Source organism: Bombina bombina, chromosome 5 (assembly GCF_027579735.1).
Source record: "Bombina bombina isolate aBomBom1 chromosome 5, aBomBom1.pri, whole genome shotgun sequence".
Classification (NCBI taxonomy): domain Eukaryota; kingdom Metazoa; phylum Chordata; class Amphibia; order Anura; family Bombinatoridae; genus Bombina; species Bombina bombina.
This window is the reverse complement of record NC_069503.1, coordinates 838,637,147-838,654,734: the sequence shown is the minus strand read 5'-3', so window position 1 is coordinate 838,654,734 and position 17,588 is coordinate 838,637,147. Positions and strand designations below refer to the sequence as shown.

At 38.7% G+C, this 17,588-nt stretch overlaps 1 protein-coding gene across 1 annotated transcript in view; it reads left to right on the top strand.

Moving 5' to 3' along the window:
* Positions 1–17,588, top strand: part of ROCK1 (Rho associated coiled-coil containing protein kinase 1) — a 1,092,122-nt gene that overhangs the window by 441,360 nt on the left and 633,174 nt on the right. The gene's annotated exons all lie outside the window — the stretch shown is intronic.

Genomic DNA, 17,588 nt, shown 5'->3' with positions numbered 1-17,588 from the left:
AAAATGTTTATTTCTTTCATGTAATTAGCAAGAGTCCATGAGCTAGTGACGTATGGGATATACATTCCTACCAGGAGGGGCAAAGTTTCCCAAACCTCAAAATGCCTATAAATACACCCCTCACCACACCCACAAATCAGTTTTTCAAACTTTGCCTCCCATGGAGGTGGTGAAGTAAGTTTGTGCTAGATTCTACGTTGATATGCGCTTCGCAGCAGGCTGGAGCCTGGTTTTCCTCTCAGTGTGCAGTGAATGTCAGAGGGATGTGAGGAGAGTATTGCCTATTTGAATTCAATGGTCTCCTTCTACGGGATCGTTTTCATAGGTTCTCTGTTATCGGTCGTAGAGATTCATCTCTTACCTCCCTTTTCAGATCGACGATATACTCTTATATACCATTACCTCTACTGATTCTCGTTTCAGTACTGGTTTGGCTTTCTACTACATGTAGATGAGTGTCCTGGGGTAAGTAAATCTTATTTTTTGTGACACTCTAAGCTATGGTTGGGCACTTTTATGTTAAAGTTCTAAATATTTGTGTTTAAACATTTATTTGCCTTGATTCAGGATGATCAATATTCCTTATTTCAGACAGACAGTTTCATTATTTGGGATAATGCATATGAATTATCAATTTTTTTCTTACCTTTACATTGACTTTTTTCTCTGTGGGCTGTTAGGCTCGCGGGGGCTGAAAATGCTTCATTTTATTGCTTCATTCTTGTCGCTGACTTTTTTGGCGCAAAAAAAAAAATTCTTTGTCATTTCCGGCGTCATACTTGTCGCCGGAAGTTGTTCGTGATTGCGTCATTTTTTTGACGTTTTGTGCCAAAATTGTTGGCGTCACCGGATGTGGCGTCATTCTTGGCGCCAAAAGCATTTAGGCGCCAATTATGTGGGCGTCTTTTTTGGCACTAAAAAAATGTGGGCGTCATTTTTGTCTCCACCTTTTTTTCTCATTATTTAAGTCTCATTTTTCTTTTGCTTCTGGTTACTAGAGGCTTGTTCATTGGCATTTTTTCCCATTCCTGAAACTGTCATTTAAGGAATTGGATAGATTTTGCTTTATATGTTGTTTTTTTTCTTATATATTGCAAGATGTCTCAGATTGACCCTGGATCAGAAGCTACTTCTGGAAAAACGCTGCCTGATGCTGGTCCTACCAAAGTTAAGTGCATTTGTTGTAAACTTGTGGTATCTGTTCCTCCGGCTGTAGTTTGTGATGAATGTCATGATAAACTTGCTAATGCAGATACAATTTCCATTAGTAATATTCCATTACCTGTTGCTGTTCCATCAACATCTAATGCTCAGGAAGTTCCTGTTAATATAAGAGATTTTGTTTCTAAATCTATTAGGAAGGCTATGTCTGTTATTCCTCCTTCCAGTAAGCATAAAAGGTCTTGTAAAACTTCTCATTTCTCAGATGAATTTTTAAATGAACATCATCATTCTTATGTGTCTGTTTCTGATGAGGATTTTTCTGGTTCAGAGGATTCTGTCTCAGATATTGACACTGATAAATCTTCATATTTATTTAAAATGGAATTTATTCGTTCTTTACTTAAAGAAGTTTTAACCGCTTTAGAAATTGAGGATTCTAGTCCTCTTGATACTAAATCTAATAAGCGTTTAAATTCGGTTTTTAAACCTCCTGTAGTTATTCCGGAAGTTTTTCCTGTCCCTGATGCTATTTCTGAAGTAATTTCTAGGGAATGGAATAATCTGGGTAATTCTTTTACTCCTCCTAAAAGATTTAAGAAATTGTATCCTGTGCCATCTGACAGATTAGAGTTTTGGGACAAAATCCCTAAAGTTGATGGGGCTATCTCTACTCTTGCTAAGCGTACTACTATTCCTATGGCAGATAGTACTTCCTTTAAGGATCCTTTAGATATGAAGATTGATTCCTTTCTAAGGAAAGCTTATTTATGTTCAGGTAATCTTCTTAGGCCTGCTATTTCTTTGGCTGATGTTGCTGCAGCTTCCACTTTTTGGTTGGAGGCTTTGGCGCAACAAGTGTCAGATCATAATACTCATAGCATTGTTAAACTTCTTCAACATGCTAATAACTTTATTTGTGATGCCATTTTTGATATCATCAGAGTTGATGTCAGGTATATGTCTTTAGCTATTCTAGCTAGAAGAGCTTTATGGCTTAAGGTCAACTTTGCTTTCCCTTTCTTTCCAAGGTAATAAATTGTTTGGTTCTCAGTTGGATTCTATTATTTCAACTGTTACTGGGGGGAAAGGAACTTTTTTACCTCAGGATAAAAAACTCTAAAGGTAAATATAGGGCTGCTAATCGTTTTCGTTCCTTTCGTCAGAATAAGGAACAGAAGCCTGATCCTTCCCCTAAAGGAACGGTTTCTGTTTGGAAACCGTCTCCAGTCTGGAATAAATCCAAGCCTTTTAGAAAGCCAAAGCCAGCCCCCAAGTCCACATGAAGGTGCGGCCCTCATTCCAGCGCAGCTGGTAGGGGGCAGATTACGATTTTTCAAAGAAATTTGGATCAAATCGATTCACAGTCTTTGGATTCAGAACATTGTTTCACAAGGGTACAGAATAGGTTTCAAGGTAAGGCCACCTGCAAGAAGATTTTTTCTTTCTCGCATTCCAATAAATCCAGTGAAGGCTCATGCATTTCTGAAATGTGTTTCAGATCTAGAGTTGGCTGGAGTAATTGTACCAGTTCCAGTTCTGGAACAGGGTCTGGGGTTTTACTCAAATCTATTCATTGTACCAAAGAAGGAGAATTCCTTCAGACCAGTTCTGGATTTAAAAATATTGAATCGTTATGTAAGGATACCAACATTCAAAATGGTAACTATAAGGACTATTCTGCCTTTTGTTCAGCAAGGGCATTATATGTCCACAATAGATTTGCAGGACGCATATCTGCATATTCCGATTCATCCAGATCATTTTCCTGGCATTCTTTTAGAATTCCTAGAATTTTACAGTTTCTTCAGGATGGTCTGGATAAAGGTTTGTCTGCAAGTTCCTTGAAAGGACATATTTCTGCTCTTTCTGTGCTGTTTCACAGAAAGATTGCTAATCTTCCTGATATTCATTGTTTTGTACAGGCTTTGGTTCGTATAAAACCTGTCATTAAGTCAATTTCTCCTCCTTGGAGTTTGAATTTGGTTCTGGGAGCTCTACAAGCTCCTCCTTTTGAACCTATGCATTCTCTGGATATTAAATTACTTTCTTGGAAAGTTTTGTTTCTTTTGGCCATCTCTTCTGCTAGAAGAGTTTCTGAGTTATCTGCTCTTTCTTGTGAATCTCCTTTTCTGATTTTTCATCAGGAAAAGGCAGTGTTGCGGACTTCATTTAAATTTTTACCTAAGGTTGTGAATTCTAACAAAATTAGTAGAGAGATTGTGGTTCCTTCATTGTGTCCTAATCCTAAGAATTCTAAGGAACGATTGTTACATTCTTTGGATGTAGTAAGAGCTTTGAAATTTTATGTTGAAGCTACTGAAGATTTCCGATAGACTTCTAGTCTATTTGTTATCTTTTCTGGTTCTAGGAAAGGTCAGAAGGCCTCTGCCATTTCTTTGGCGTCTTGGTTAAAGTCTTTGATTCGTCATGCTTATGTTGAGTCGGGTAGAACTCCGCCTCAGAGGATTACAGCTCATTCGACTAGGTCAGTTTCTACTTCCTGGGCATTTAGGAATGAAGCTTCGGTTGATCAAATTTGCAAAGCAGCAACTTGGTCTTCTTTGCATACTTTTACTAAATTCTACCATTTTGATGTGTTTTCTTCTTCTGAAGCAGTTTTTGGTTGAAAAGTACTTCAGGCAGCTGTTTCAGTTTGATTCTTCTGCTTATAATTTCAGTTTTTTTCATTATAAGATTTAAACTTTGTTTTGGGTGTGGATTATTTTTCAGCGGAATTGGCTGTCTTTATTTTATCCCTCCCTCTCTAGTGACTCTTGCGTGGAAGTTCCACATCTTGGGTATTTATTATCCCATACGTCACTAGCTCATGGACTCTTGCTAATTACATGAAAGAAAACGTAATTTAGGTAAGAACTTACCTGATAAATTAATTTCTTTCATATTAGCAAGAGTCCATGAGACCCACCCTTTTTTTGTGGTGATTATGATTTTTTTTGTATAAAGCACAACTATTCCAATTCCTTATTTTTTATGCTTTCGCACTTTTTTCCTTATCACCCCACTTCTTGGCTATTCGTTAAACTGATTTGTGGGTGTGGTGAGGGGTGTATTTATAGGCATTTTGAGGTTTGGGAAACTTTGCCCCTCCTGGTAGGAATGTATATCCCATACGTCACTAGCTCATGGACTCTTGCTAATATGAAAGAAATTAATTTATCAGGTAAGTTCTTACATAAATTATCTTACATAAATTATGTTTTTTATATAGTAAAACAACTTTGCAATATACTTTCATTATTTGTTTTGTGTCCTTTTCCTGTAATTTAATTCTGAATATTGTTGGCTTCCCAAATACCTCTAAAAAACCTCTGAAAGTGCAGACACAGCTGTCATTGGTTGCACACTCTAGTAAGCTGTTTGTAATTGTCCCTAATTGGTCTTAGAAGTAAAAGAAACCTAAATTATAATATGGCGGCGCCCACTGCTTTATGGACATTGTTTTTTCAATATTTAAACAACTAATAGCATTTTAAAAAGTATTTGTATTATTCTCAGTCTAATCTTTGCTCTGAATTATTCATTTACTGTTGTCCTTTTTTTAAATGTCCTTTTAAGCTTCCTGTGCAAGTTGGTTTAAAAACATTGCTACAAACACTGCTTCTATATAGTACTCACGCCACATGCAGTCTCTTGTACCTTAGGATGCTTTTATGAAAAAGGAGCTAAGTTTAAACAGAGATAAACTTGATAATAGAGGTACATTTGAATGCCTTTTTATTTTACTTAAAGGGACAGTCAGCTCCAAAATTTTTATTGTTTGAAAAGATAGATAACCCTTTTATTACAGATTCTCCAGTTTTGCATAACCAATATTGTTATGTTAATATACTTTATAACATCTAAAACTGTAAATATCTGCCTGTTTTTAAAGGGACAGTCAACCCAAAAATAGTTTTAACTTATATCTATAAAGTTGCCATTGATCGTTTTTTTTTTACAAATATAGCACAGTTTTTACAGATATTCCGTTTGCAAGTAAAATCACTTACTTTGCTCCGCCCCTTTTTTGTCATCCGTGACATGATCTTTTTCTGATCCCTGTAATTTTCTATCTTACTCATAACAGGTATTAGCGCATGCGCAATGCGCCTATTCTACTATAGGGGAACTAAAGTGAAAAAGATTGTGGTGCTTTTATGGGAAAAAAATAAACTTTGTAACAGAAAAGATACCAGTTACAAAAATGTTATGCTGTTTATTACCTGGTCTCAAGTATGTAATATCCCACAAGTCACCGTGTTGTGCACTGATGCAGGGGCCAAAGGCTGTGCAATGAGCTCATGGAATGTGAAGCAGTCTTCATCTAAGCCTGGCTGAGAAAACCTAGTGTTCATCTAAGGTGGGCAGAGAAAACAAAAACAGAAAACATTATGCAGGCACTGTGGTGTGACAATATCCTGTATATTCTGCATGCAAGTTATTGGATCAGTCGACAGAGGTGCACGCATTATAGGGAATGCTGCTGTTGATCGTTCTGATCACCTGTGTGCAGTAGACCTATACAGGATGATGTCAGGCCATAGTTATAATAAACAAGTGCCTGCATAGCTTTATATGCGTAATTGCATACCTGCATAATGTTATGTGCACTCCAGTACATTAGTTTGCGTGCTCTCTTTGGCCCCTTTGAATTTATGTTGGCACAATGCTCCCTGCCTGAAAATATATTTCTTTCTAATGACACGATGAGTCCATGGATCATCATTAATTACTGTTGGGAATATCACTTCTGCCCAGCAGGAGGCAGCAAAGAGCACAACAGCTGTTAAATATCTCCTCCCTTCCCTCCAACCCCAGTCATTCTCTTTGCCTACGTTAAGAGCAAGGAGGTGGTAAAGAGGTTTTCTAATCAGTGGTGCCTTCCGTTTAGGTATCCTGTCTTGGCCCTCCCTTATCATCTGTATACTGTAGCTTGGGTATTGATTCCCAACAGTAATTAATGATGATCCGTGGACTCATCGTGTCATTAGAAAGAAAACAAAATCTATGCTTACCCGATGATAACTTTATATTTTTCTTTACACAATGAGTCCACGGCCCGCCCTGTTATTTAGACAGGTTCTTAGTATGTTATAAACTTCAGACACCTCTGCACCTTATTGCTTCCTTTCTCTCCTTTACTTCGGTCGAATGACTGGGGTGGGAGGGAAGGGAGGAGATATTTAACAGCTTTGCTGTGGTGCTCTTTGCCGCCTCCTGCTGGGCAGGAGTGATATTCCCAACAGTAATTAATGATGATCCGTGGACTCATTGTGTCAAGAAAGGAATACATTTATCAGGTAAGCATACATTTTGTTTTTAACAACATTTTACAACCTGCAGTCCTCTTGGCGTGCTCAGAAAAGCATATAATGGGATCTTAGCAGAAAGCCTTTTATATGGTTTACGTCATTCAAACCTAAGCATATTTACAAAGCTGACAAACACAAGGATGAAAAGCTGGGCACTGTGAGAGCGAACAGGCGACAAATGTATACATCTGACAATACCAGGCTTGGGTAGGGGGCTTAAATCGGACCCAAAAAACATTGCAATAAAAATGTGCTGTTTCTTTCATGTAATTAGCAAGAGTCCATGAGCTAGTGACGTATGGGATATACATTCCTACCAGGGGGGGCAAAGTTTCCCAAACCTCAAAATGCCTATAAATACACCCCTCACCACACCCACAAATCAGTTTTTACAAACTTTGCCTCCTATGGAGGTGGTGAAGTAAGTTTGTGCTAGATTCTACGTTGATATGCGCTCCGCAGCAAGTTGGAGCCTGGTTTTCCTCTCAGCGTGCAGTGAATGTCAGAGGGATGTGAGGAGAGTATTGCCTATTTGAATGCAATGATCTCCTTCTACGGGGTCTATTTCATAGGTTCTCTGTTATCGGTCGTAGAGATTCATCTCTTACCTCCCTTTTCAGATCGACGATATACTCTTATATATATACCATTACCTCTGCTGATTTTCGTTTCAGTACTGGTTTGGCTTTCTACAACATGTAGATGAGTGTCCTGGGGTAAGTAAGTCTTATTTTCTGTGACACTCTAGGCTATGGTTGGGCACTTTTTTATAAAGTTCTAAATATATGTATTCAAACATTTATTTGCCTTGACTCGGGATGTTCAACATTCATATTTGGGATAATGCATTTGAATCAATAATTTTTTCTTACTTTAAAAAATTTGACTTTTTTCCTGTGGGCTGTTAGGCTCGCGGGGGCTGAAAATGCTTCATTTTATTGCGTCATTCTTGGCGCGGACTTTTTTGGCGCAAATTTTTTTTTCTGTTTCCGGCATCATACGTGTCGCCGGAAGTTGCGTCATTTTTGACGTTCTTTTGCGTCAAAAGTGTCGGCGTTCTGGATGTGGCGTCATTTTTGGCGCCAAAAGCATTTAGGCGCCAAATAATGTGGGCGTCTTATTTGGCGCTAAAAAAATATGGGCGTCACTTTTGTCTCAACATTATTTAAGTCTCATTATTTATTTCTTCTGGTTGCTAGAAGCTTGTTCTCTGGCATTTTATTCCCATTCCTGAAACTGTCATTTAAGGAATTTGATCAATTTTGCTTTATATGTTGTTTCTTCTATTACATATTGCAAGATGTTCCACGTTGCAACTGAGTCAGAAGATACTTCAGGAAAATCGCTGCCCGGTGCTGGAGCTACCAAAGCTAAGTGTATCACTTTTTGGTATCTGTTCCTTCAGCTGTTGTTTGTATTAAATGTCATGACAAACTTGTTAATGCAGATAAAATTTCCTTTAGTACTGTTATATTACCTGTTGCTGTTCCGTCAACATCTAATACTCAGAGTGTTCCTGATAACATAAGAGATTTTGTTTCTAAATCCATTAAGAAGGCTATGTCTGTTATTTCTCCTTCTAGTATACATAAAAGTCTTTTAAAACTTCTCGAAGCTCTCTATTCAATCCCTGAGGAATAAGTGTATTAAAACTATAAATCCAGAGGTTCCGGTGGAGGAGGAGGAGCAAGCACGTGCTGCTGAGCTACCTGCTGAGCTACCTGCTGAGCTACCTGCTTCAGCCCTACAGCTGCTGGCGGTTGTTTTCGCGCCATACCCCAGTCCAGGGGATAGCTAACGGGTTAGCCAAGACAACGCACCTGAACCTGAACAGCGATAAACTCCATCCCGCTGTTATTGCAAGAAGGGAGGTGATATCCCCCCAAACAGACGAATCGAGGCCAACTGGCTTACCCAGCACTCTTAACCAACTGCTCTGAATAAAAGACACAATTTGCCGGGTTAACTTAAGCCCCCACTACCTCTTCAAAAGGCATAGAAAATAACCCAGGAGAAACCCCTTTACCTTGGAAGATCCCTTTTGCTCCTCTGCCCAGCTAAGGACAGAATTTAACATTAGACGGCAACAACTGAGGCCGCATCTGTTGCAGCACGTACCTCATTTCCTATTGCCGAAGTCTGCTTTCAGCAAGCTCTCCGGACTGCGTCTATCCAGTACACACTGCTCTCCCCCTTTCCGCCACGAACTGAGCAGAGGCGCGGCTGGGTCCTAATCCAACAGAGGACCAACTGCATCAAAGTCAGTACAGACGGGCCCACCCACCGCTGTGGCTGAACTCTTTCTCACCCCTCCCGCCAGCGTGCCCGGCATCACGGAACTCACACTGCGGAGTGATACTGAATCCTACATGTCTCCCTGAGGTGGCCCTCCCCTTGAGACTCCTCGTTGGATCCTTGGCTGCAGCGCAGATCACCCCATCCCTCTCCCACCGGTGCTGCGTGAGAGGGACTGGAGTAAGCGCTATCTGGAGGGCTAGGAACGAAGGAAAAAGCCCCTGCACGTAGGAAGCCTGCCTCTTGTTTCTCTTCCCTCTCTCCCACCGCTGCTGCGTGAGGGAGGGAGAGATAAATAGCTGCCGGAGGTCAAGACAAGGCAGAGGCACCTAAAGCTGCGGGAGCTGCATCTGCAGGTCTCAGGTAGGAGAGACATTCACCGTATATTCAAGAACCCCATCCTCCAGGGCAAGATAGAATACGGGGTACAGCTGGCGAGGAGAGGTGAGTTAACTATACACCCCTAAAGACTTATCATTGTGCACCTTAAACTGAATGGGCTGCCTGGGTGAAGTTGGGGGAGCAGACAGGGATATCATAATCTTCTCCCAATACTAATATCAAGCATTTCCTTACCAAAGTCATAAAAGGGGGAAGGTAAAGGGGGACAGAAGAAGAATGGAAGGGAAAGGAGGGGAAGGGCTGAGCAGCCCTATATTACTCACATTGCACTGAATTGGACGGACCACAGCGGATCACGGTCCACCTAAATAAGAGCTCTATCTCCCAGACTATCTGTAAACTTTACTAACATCGGCTTGAACTCTGGTAAAGGCTAAAAGAATAGGGGGAGAGGAGGAGGAAGGGAGAAGGGAAGAGGAAAGAGTTAGTTGCTTTACATCTAATGAACATGCTACTAACGTTGACTGCTTATTTTCTGGCTGACAGATCAACAGCTGCTTTCACCACGAAAAATCTGCTATTAAACTAATATGGACATTTATGCTTATCTTGCTCGCAGAATAACAACCTAACTGCTGGACATTTCATCTCCTAACATATTGTTTAAATGCATACCTTAAATTTATAAGCTTTAAGGAAAATTTAACACACCGCATATTCTGTTCTTATTGTTTAGGATTTAAGTTACTCTTTCTTTCTTCTTTTTTTTTTCTTCTTCTCTGCAACTAACAATTTCTTCTAACTGTGTTTCTCTTGTGGCACACGAGTAATTTGATTTTGTTGTCTAGGCAGATACGCTGTCCCAAGATTAATTGGCCTAATCTCACACTCAGAGATTTGAAAAACCAGGACATAGGTTTCCCTTCACTTAAAATATATCTAAATGCCCAGCAATATTAGATTTTAGCTGTAAAGGTAAGAAAGGTCTAATACAACAGAAAAAAAATAAGAGAACTATAATCTATACCTACTCACTTTGATTAGGGGAACCTAATGATATTAAAGTAAACCTGAGTTCTTTTTTCTTTTTTCTTTGTTTAGTAACTGGACCTAATTTAATCAGGGACCAGTAGAGAATTATTTAACTCTTAGAGAAGGGTTTGGTTCTCTTGTCTCTAAGCTACACGCCATAGGCTCTCTGACTGGTATGGGGACCCTTAATTATAGGAAGCCACACACATCACTTCACTAAAACCAAGGGTGCTAACATATAAATCCCCCCCTTTTTTTTTTTTTTTTTTTTTTCTCCCCCCATCCTTCACTTTCCTCACTCCCTCCCCTAAACCCCCTCACTCACTTGTCCCTCACATCCCTACCCCTTCCAATAAAATCACGAATGTTTTGCAGCACAGCATAAGTTATTAATTGATCATCACTCACACTATTATCACGTCTTATGGACAAATTCCTCCACAGCCACTCCCGGACTCCCCCACCAGCCATGACAGCTAAAGCAAGAGATAGAAGAAATAAAAATAGTACAGAGCTATCCACAGAGGAACAATCAACCCCTACCAATCCCTTACACTTAAGCGAAACATTTAACATGCAGGCCCTGGTGACAAATATTGCAGAAGCTTTAAATCCTAAATTTGATGCCCTTAGGGCAGAGATCAAACAAGAAATTGTATCACTATCGCAAGAACTGAGACACTTCACTAACAGGATTAGTGAAGTGGAACAAAGGGTCTCTGATCTTGAGGATCTCACACTTACTCATAGTGCAAGCATAGATGCTACCGCAACTAGTCTGTCCAAAATGCAAACCAAAATTGAAGACTTAGAAAATAGGGCCAGAAGGAATAACATCCGCATTATTGGCATACCTGAGGGGAAACAGCCTGAGAATCTAAATTTATTTATCACAGATACTTTAGTACAGTTACTTAAAATCCCTCCTAGCAATGCTCAAATAGTGGTAGAAAGGGCCCATAGAATAGGGAGGATGCAGGTTGATAATAGGGGCAATAATAGACCTAGGCCAGTAATAGCTAAATTGCTCAATTTCACTGATAAGGTAACCCTTCTCCAACATTTTCGTAAAAATCAGCCCATCACGTTTAAAGAGAACAAGATTCTCCTATTTCAAGACTATTCAGCAGAGACGTCAGCGAGGAGAAGAAATATTGCTCCAATCTGCTCTAAATTTATTCAGCAGGGTTATCAGGCCTTAATTATGTACCCATCTAAACTTAAAGTTTTTGCCAGAGGAGGAACTCACCTTTTTGAAGGTGCACAAGAGGCAGAAAGATTCTTAAATCAATTAAGCTCTAGTGAGTAAACCGAACAGATATCAAGGATTCACTGTCATTGTTTTTACCTTTTTTTTTTTAAGGTAATGCTGACAGCGGAACTAGTTCAAAATAGCGTAGGTGTCTTGCGGGGGGTTTCTTTTCTTCTTTTTTTTTTTTTTTTTTTTTTTTTTTTTTCTCCTTAGTACCAATTTCATGTATCTATTTACTAAATTAAATGCTTAATTTTAAAATAGTATCTTGGAACGTAGGAGGTATCACCACTCCTATAAAGAGGAAGTCAATCATTTCTCATTTAAGGAAAATGAATACAGAAATAGCTTTCCTCCAGGAAACGCATCTTACCCTAGAAGAAGTATTGAAGTTAAAAACATCATGGGTTAAGGAAGTGTTCGCCACTTCAGGACAGGGGAGAAAGAGAGGGGTAGCCATCTTGGTGGGGAAAAAGATCAATTCAGAAATTCTGCATGTTGGGACAGACCCAGAGGGGAGATCAGTGATTTTAAAAATAAAAATTGATAATCGTGTGTTCACAATGTGTAATGTTTATGCACCTAACACTCTTGATCCAGAGTTCTGGAATCAATTACAGACAGAGATACTCTCTGTACTAGAGGGTAACCTTATTCTCGCAGGAGATTTCAACATGGCTCCACAGTGTCCACTTGACAGGCTGAGACAAAACACAAAACAGAAAAAACATAAAAAAGACAACTTGGAATCTAAAATTTTCACTAGGCTTATGCAAAACTTAGGTGTTAGGGACATATGGAGGATGCAAAATCCCGATGTTAGAGAATATTCTTGCCTATCTAAAGCCCATAAAACATTATCAAGGATCGATCTCTTTTTGATAGACGAAAGACTCTGCACATTCGAGGTTAAGGCAAAAATCCTTCCTATATGTATATCTGATCATGGGCCAATATCTTTAGATCTCCAAGATAAACAGCCTAAGTTCAAGTTAAATCGCTTCTTCTTCCCCTCTCACTTAGCATCAGACATGAAATTCAAGAACTGGCTAAGAGCTAAATTTAACGACTACGACCTCTGCAACTCAGATTATAGAGATCGTCCTGCCATATATTGGGAGGCAGCAAAGGCTGTAATAAGAGGTGAAATTATAGCGTATATGGCCATATTAAATAAAAAAAGGCAACAAAGAGATAAGGAATTAACGCATGCAGTTATAAACGCATATAATAGATTCCTTCTGGACTCTAACCCTGCAAATTGGACCAAGTATATCAGAGCAAAAAGCAATAAAGACGATTTTTTGCTATACAGAGAAACCCAGAATGAACTAAAACTACAGTCCAAATTATATAAATATGGCAATAAATCTGGGAAACTCCTAGCTAGACTGGTCAAAAGCGAGAAAAAATCTTCGCTAATCGAAAAACTGGTGCTAGAAGGGAAGGAAGTATTTAAGCATGAAGAAATAGCGCAAGAAATGGAAAAATATTATCAGGAACTCTATTCATCCAGATACTCAGATTTACCTCGAGCAGAGGACTTTTGGAGCAAAATATCAATCCCCAAGCTATCTATTGACATAGCCGAAGCTATCAATATGCAAATCACAGAGGAAGAAATTAAAAAAACAATTTCTGACCTTGCTCTGAACAAAACTCCTGGGCCAGATGGGTTACCCAATGAGCTATACAAAATACTATCTTCTGAAATATCAACCCATCTTTGTAAATATTATAATTCTATCTATATTAAGGGAGAAGAAATGACAAAACTTTTTACATCCTCCTACACAACCCTAATACTTAAAAGTGGAAAGGATCCAACTTTAAGGGGGTCTTATAGACCAATTGCTCTATTAAATTCTGATTACAAGATTTTCACATCAATCATTGCTCAAAGGTTACAAAAAATACTAGGTGGCATCATTCACAAAGACCAAGCTGGTTTCTTAAATGCTCGAAATTCTGCAGCAAAAATTAGAGAGATCTTGGTAACATCAGAATATCTTTTTAATGTTGGGGAGGAGGGGAGAAGAGGGGGAAGGACCCCACCAGATCTAGCGGTCATCTCGGTTGATGCCGAGAAGGCCTTCGATTCCGTTCACTACGACCATCTTCTCACTTCATTAGTGAAGTTTGGCTTCACAGGTAGTTTCCTTCACTTTATCAAAAATCTTTATAAACAGCCTTATACAAGGCTAATCGTAAATAACTTGTTGTCATCCCAGATAGTACTGGGTAGGGGGACCCGTCAGGGCTGCCCCCTCTCTCCTCTCCTCTTCAACATCTGCATTGAACCTTTGGCAACTGCGATCAGGCAACAATTAGAAGGTATTAAAATACAGGATTATGAAATAAAGTTAGCCCTATATGCAGATGACATTCTTATATATCTATCAAACAGTAAAAAAAATCTTCCTAAATTACTACAAATCATTGATCAATTTGGGTCCTTTTCTGGATATAAAGTAAATACTACAAAGTCAGAATTACTCTGGCTTAAAAAAAACAGTTCCTCTTCCAGTAATATTCCCTTCCGATTAGTAAAAGACTCATTTAAATATTTGGGTATCCACATCCCGAGTGATCCCAAAGATCTTTATAAGCTTAACATCCTACCAATTATATCAATATTCAGGGAAAAGCTCAGAAACTGGGAGAGTTTGCCACTCTCCATTTCTGGACGGATAGCACTTTTTAAGATGGTCCTCTTTCCAAAACTGTTATATGTTCTACAGAACACGGCGATAATGCTTTTGGACAGGGACATACGAGTAATTAATAGCTTACTTCGGAGGTTCATTTGGCAAAAAGTAAGACCCAGAATCTCCTTGACCAAATTGTCATCCTCTAAAGCTTGTGGAGGCTTTGCATTGCCAGACATAAAGTTTTATAATCTGGCATTCTTAGCTCGAATAACGGCGGATTGGATCTGTTCCAGAGACTATGTCCTGAACAACAGATTAGAAGAGAAAATTTGCTATCCATACACACCCATAGCTCTCCTACATTGTGAACTTAAAGAGTGGCCAGTTAATATTAGAGCACTTAAAATGTTCTCAAATCCCCTGAGGGCCTGGAAGAAAATAGGAAAGATCCTTGATTTTAACTGTCAGATATCTCAATATTTACCGTTAACAGGTAATCCTAAATTTCAGGCAGGCATAGACTCAGCGGTGTTTAAACATTGGCACGTATCAGGATTAAACAGACTTATACAATTCGTGGATCAAGAGAGAAAATGTATTATAGCATTTGATGAACTTAAAACTAACTTTAATCTTTCAAACAAGGATTTCTTTGCCTATCTACAGGTAAGGCACTACATCACAGATACTATGAGACCAATTAACTGGCGATGTGACCTTGGTAGGCTGGAGCTCTGGCTGACTCTGGTAAGGAGCGGGTTAATGTCAATTACCCCATGCTACCATCTACTGGGGGAAGGCAAAGGGGAACATCTCCTTGGAAAACTAACCCAAGCTTGGAGCTTGGTCTTGCCACAAGAGCACATTGACAGCCAACTCATAAAAACCTCTATTAGTAGAGTATCTCAGGCCACAATCTCAGCCACCTGGAGAGAGGCTCATCTAAAACTTTTACATAAATATTATTATACCCCTGAGAAAGCATTTAAGTTCAATAATCTAAATTTTGACAAATGCCCTAAGTGTTACATGGAGGCCGCAGACTTGAGACACATGATCTGGGATTGTCCACTGATTAGACAATGCTGGTATAAAGTTGAATTCTGGGCAAGAACGTCACTTAAAATCTCCCCTCTGGGTCTTTCACTGCTTCAGGTTATATTCTGTTTAAATAATCCAGAAGAACATAGCCCTAATGGAAAGTTAATTACCATAATTATTCTGGCAGTTAGGTATTTAATCTTCAAGAAGTGGAAGTTAAGAAACTTACCAACAGTACCAGAGATTAAAAATTTTCTTAAAAAGCAATGCATTATAGAGCAGCGAGACACCAATATTGATAAGGAATCGGATATTCAGTCCTTCTTTAATAAGTGGGCACCATTTATTAAATCCCTTACACCACCAGAAATTGATCAAGTAATATTTCCTTTTCAAAATTCAGAACTGGTACTTCTGGGATTATGGTAAAAGCAAGACACATTATCTTTTCTCTTTCTCCTGGTACGATACAGGAGAATCTTTTTGTTCTTTTTATCTTTATATATAAATATAAATACCCCTTTTTTTTTTTTTTTTTTTTTTTTTTCTCTTCTTTCCTTTCTTTTTCCCCCTCGCAAGACTAACCTTGAACACGTTGATATTATCATCACCTGAGATAGCTTAGGATCTTATCTACAAGACATGACTCACAATGTAACTCTCCAGGGATGACGATATATGCTCAGAGGAGGGGGGGGTGGGGGGAGAGGGGCAGGCTGCTTCTGGCCCTGTTCCTGGCCATAGTTGTGATACTGATATTGATGTTTTTGTTGGGGGGAGGGGAGGGAGGGGAAAAAATGGGGATAAAATATACTCCATCAGAGAAATTATAATCATTTAGGATTGACAGAATGGAATTTAAATCATAGTATTCTTATTCTATTTCTTTTTTTATTTTTTCTTTATTTTTTTTTCTTTTTCTTTCTTTGCTTGCTGATGTTTCTTTGACGGTTTATTCTTTGTTTTTGAAATTATCGAAAATGTATAAATCTGTTGGAGTTTAATAAAGATGATTTAAAAAAAAAAACTTCTCTTTTTTCAGATGAATTTTTAAAATGAACATCATCATTCTGATACTGATAATGGTTCTTCTGGTTCAGAGGTTTCTGTCTCAGAGGTTGATGCTGATAAGTCTTTGTATTTGTTCAAGATGGAATTTATTCGTTCTTTATTTAAAGAAGTATTAATTGCATTAGAAATAGAGGATTCTGGTCCTCTTGATACTAAAACTAAACGTTTAAATAGGTTTTTAAATCTCCTGTAGTTATTCCAAAAGTGTTTCCTGTCCCTGATGCTATTTCTGAAGTAATTTCCAGGGAATGGAATAATTTGGGTAATTCTTTTACTCCTTCTAAACGTTTTAAGCAATTATATCCTGTGCCATCTGACAGATTAGAGTTTTGGGACAAAATCCCTAAGGTTGATGGTGCTGTCTCTACCCTTGCTAAGCGTACTACCATTCCTACGGCAGATGGTACTTTGTTTAAGGATCCTTTAGATAGGAAAATTAAATCCTTTCTAAGAAAAGCTTATCTGTGTTCAGGTAATATTCTTAGACCTGCTATATCATTGGCTGATGTTGCTGCAGCTTCAACTTTTTGGTTGGAAACTTTAGCGCAACAAGTAGCAGATCACGATTCTCATAATATTATTATTCTTCTTCAACATGCTAATAATTTTATCTGTGATGCCATTTTTTGATATTATCAGAGTTGATGTCAGGTTTATGTCTTTAGCTATTTTAGCTAGAAGAGCTTTATGGCTTAAAACTTGGAATGCTGATATGTCTTCTAAATCAACTCTACTTTCCCTTTCTTTCCAGGGTAACAAATTATTTGGTTCTCAGTTGGATTCTATTATCTCAACTGTTACTGGTGGGAAAGGAATTTTTTTACCACAGGATAAAAAATCTAAGGGTAAAAACAGGGCTAATAATCGTTTTCGTTCCTTTCGTTTCAACAAAGAACAAAAGCCTGATCCTTCATCCTTAGGAGCAGTTTCAGTTTGGAAACCATCTCCAGTCTGGAATAAATCCAAGCCTTCTAGAAAAGCAAAGCCAGCTTCTAAGTCCACATGAAGGTGCAGCCCTCATTCCAGCTCAGCTGGTAGGGGGCAGGTTACGTTTTTTCAAAGAAATTTGGATCAATTCTATTCACAATCTTTGGATTCAGAACATCGTTTCAGAAGGGTACAGAATTGGTTTCAAGATAAGACCTCCTGCAAAGAGATTTTTTCTTTCCCATGTCCCAGTAAATCCAGTGAAAGCTCAAGCATTTCTGAAATGTGTTTCAGATCTAGAGTTGGCTGGAGTAATTATGCCAGTTCCAGTTCTGGAACAGGGGCTGGGGTTTTATTCGAATCTCTTCATTGTACCAAAGAAGGAGAATTCCTTCAGACCAGTTCTGGATCTCAAAATATTGAATTGTTATGTAAGGATACCAACATTCAAAATGGTAACTGTAAGGACTATCTTGCCTTTTGTTCAGCAAGGGCATTATA